Source organism: Sesamum indicum, linkage group LG14 (genome assembly GCF_000512975.1).
Source record: "Sesamum indicum cultivar Zhongzhi No. 13 linkage group LG14, S_indicum_v1.0, whole genome shotgun sequence".
NCBI lineage: Eukaryota > Viridiplantae > Streptophyta > Magnoliopsida > Lamiales > Pedaliaceae > Sesamum > Sesamum indicum.
The window spans coordinates 870,303-873,922 of NC_026158.1; the positions used below are offsets into that span (position 1 = coordinate 870,303).

The 3,620-nt window shown below is 38.6% G+C and overlaps 1 long non-coding RNA gene across 1 annotated transcript; it reads left to right on the top strand.

Moving 5' to 3' along the window:
- On the top strand, positions 816 to 3,262 carry LOC105176635. The gene is made up of 5 exons (XR_002288264.1): positions 816 to 1,112; positions 1,238 to 1,411; positions 1,524 to 1,738; positions 2,286 to 2,535; positions 2,887 to 3,262. It is a non-coding gene; the product is annotated as an uncharacterized LOC105176635 (long non-coding RNA).

Below are 3,620 nucleotides of genomic sequence, written 5' to 3' on the forward strand. Positions count from 1 at the left end.
GCAATTTAAGAATGGTACTAGCACACTGATTAGGACATGCAATTTCATGGGTACTAGTGAGAGTCTTTGAGGGAGGGGTTGACTGAGATGATGCATGATGGAAAAAAGAATTTCCATGTCAACATAAAATTCGCATTACGCAATGAGATAAATTTTGGGGTAGCAAGTTGAGTTGGTTTGCAACTCTATAAAAGTCCATTATCATTTTATTTACGTTTATTTGGTCTACATCGATTAATGGTCTATGTATTCAGTTTCTTGGTAATTGTGAATGTGACAGTAGGCCGCTTTCATGTTGAAGCTACTAGATAGGTTGTGGGAACCGTTTTCATACTATGTTATTGTCATGAGAGAGCTTATTTGTTACTTTCAAATGATTTCTCATGTCTATTTTGTGTTTTCGAGATACTTCACATAAAAAGTTTGATGGGATGGAATCCAAATTGCAGGCCTGCGAGGCTGTGTTTGCTGAAGATGCTTAATTGGAGTATCTCAATTAGCTTGTACTTGATTGGATTATTGACTCTTCTCTCGTTAAAAAATGACTTTTTATCCCCTGAACGATTTTCCTTAATGTCAGCTCCTTTATGTGAAGGAATCTGATTATTTGATGTTGTTGCTGATAGAGTGCTATTTCTTGTAGCAATACATCCACCATCTAGAGGCTCAACTTCAGGAAGAGATGTCACGGCATGCTCCTCTATATGGTGCTGGGCTGGAAGCTTTGTCAATGAAGGAGCTCGAGACGATATCACGTATCCATGAAGAAGGGCTGAGGCAGATACATGCCATACAACAGCGTGCTCCTCTATATGGTGCTGGGCTGGAAGCTTTGTCAATGAAGGAGCTCGAGACGATATCACGTATCCATGAAGAAGGGCTGAGGCAGATACATGCCATACAACAGCGTAAAGGAAGTCCAGCTGGGAGTCCACTTGTAAGTTCCACAACCTACCTGACACACATGGGTTGTATCCACCTACTCCGCCTCCAAAGGCTGTTGGATTGCCTCCTCCGCTTATCCCAAATGGTGTTGGGATCCATAGAAATGGGCATGTTAATGGTGGTGCCAGCCCATGGTTCAATCGTTAGAACGACGTCCCTGATGTGAGGTGATATTGTCTTCGAGTTTGTGACACTCACTAATCTCTTTGATCAGGATTCTGGATTTCTAGTCCAGGATACCGTTATCTTCTCTGCTGAGGTTCTTATATTGAAAGAAACTTCCATAATGCAGGACTTCACTGATCAAGAAACTGACTCAGGAACTGCCTGTTCTCAGTCGGATGGAATTGGGAAGAGGAGCTCATTCACCTGGAAAGTGGAATTTCTTGTCCTTTTAGGAAATAATGGAAACTAGAAAATTTTTTCGCAAATTCTTTCAAGCTGGTTGGATGTGAGCTTCGGATTGGTGGGTAGCTCTTTAAAAGCTTGAATTATTTCAATGCAAATTGCTACAGCAGCTAGTGGAATTATGGTGGATGATCTATTCTAATTCTTTGCTACCGCCTTTGATTGTGCAGGAGTATATGAGTCTTTTGACACCATATGTATATATTTGGAGAGTGATCAGTCAGTTGGCAGTGATCCCGAGAAGACCTGGAACAATTCTGTTATTCAGTTTATGAAGGTATCTGACATGTTGGAAGCTGATGCAGGATTTCTGCTGCGAGACACAGTTGTATTTGTTTGTGAGATCTTGGACTACTGTCCATGGTTCGAGTTTTCAGACCTGGAGGTTAGTAGGTCCTTTTTATTCTCAGTATCTGGTCACTCGGTCCTATTGATCAAAGCCATATATGGGTAATCATGGATTCTGTTGACTATAAGCAACTCTACTGATGAACATAAATCCTCATTGGTTCTCCCTTCTGCAAAAATAGAAATCTTGGCCTTGGTTATTCTAGCATGTGTGGAGCCATATTTTGTTGCTTTGGGCACTCTTTCTTGGGTGAAATTTTTTGGTTGATTTTTGTGGTGAATGGACCATTTTTCATGCTGTATTTCGTCTCCCCTTATTCTCTTAAGGACCGTCTCTCTTATCTGTTGGCAACCATGCAAGTTAAAAAGCTGCCATCTAAAAGGATTCAAAACTTGAACACTCAATTTTACCACTCTCTTAAATTGTCTGCAGAAAACAATGATTGGCGAATAAAGGCAGCCAAGAGATTCATATTGAGCTAGAAATATGTGTTCACCAGTTGGCACTATCTTTCTCATTATTAGCCATTATAATGTACATTTGATGTCATGCCCTGGTGTTAATTCAGTACATTATTTTTCAGGTTTTTAGCTTCTGAAGATGATCAAGACGGCCTGACAACTGACCCTGACGAACTCATTTATTCTGATGACAGTGAAGATCTAAGTGGAGATGAAAAAGACATCTTCAGAAATCTTCTATCTGGGGCCGGGTTTCACCTTACTTATGAAGACAAGAACATATAGTGAAAACTGGCTGCGGTTCTGTCTCTCTTGCTGTTTTCGGTGATCAGGAACGAGCTCTGATTACTTGTCCTGATTTGGCTTTAAACTGTAAGGGAACTAGAACTGAATTTTCACCAAGTATATCGTCAATTTTAATCAAACTTCTTCTGTTTTATACCTGTGAGGATTTCGTGGACACTTGTTAGTCTGCTATCAGCCTTTTTGCACGTTATCCCAACTTCACCAAAATTTTATTATATCATCTTTTCACTAACCCATTTAAAAGCTCCCTTTTTGTTTTAAATTTTGTATTGAACATATCTTCATCAGAAATAATTATCTAGTCTACCTTAAACGGTGCAAGATGCTTGAGGCTCATACTAGTCTTGGAAAATGTATTTGTCTCCCTTGAAGCAGTATCTACTTGCTAAATTAATTTTTTTAGCAATGGCAATGCAGATAAGGTAGGCTGGTGGAGCTCATGGCTCTTGCCTCGCATGTGCACCCCTTGATAGCGGCAGCCACAGCTCTACATGGCTGTCATTTTCTGATTATTGTTTGAGAGGTGCATGAAATTTGCTGCATTTTTATCTTTGCTTTGTGATTAATAGGTAAGTTTCGCAATTCTCATATGTAGAAAAGATTTGCTATGCTTGAATCGATCTTTTCTTTAGTTTCTGTAGCTCATTGCTTCTAATTAATACATTTTGACAATTGAATTAGATCAGAAAGACTTGTTTTAGAAAAATAAGGAAGATATGACTTGGAACTTCCAAAACTTTGATTTATTGTTGCTTGTGCACTCTATGTATTATGACATATTACTCCTATTGGATTAGAGTGACTTGCCAAACAATCTTTCTTATAATAAAGTAACAAGAGATTGGAGACCAATATTCAATGTGACAATTGAATTAGATTAGTTGGGGAATTAATGTGTTGGAATGTGGATGTGTGAGGACTAAAAGTTTTTATTTGGGGGTTGACAATTTTTAGTAAACACCGAAACTTGTGAAGGAAGTTAGTGTCTTGAGAAAAATATGCGAATTATCCTGTGGTAGCACTTGAATTTTTTGATTGTTGCCTTGTGTTATCCTTTTAGAAAAGAAGATATGACTTGGAACTTCCAAAACTTTGATTTATTGTTGCTTGTGCACTCTATGTATTATGACATATTACTCCTATTCTATTGG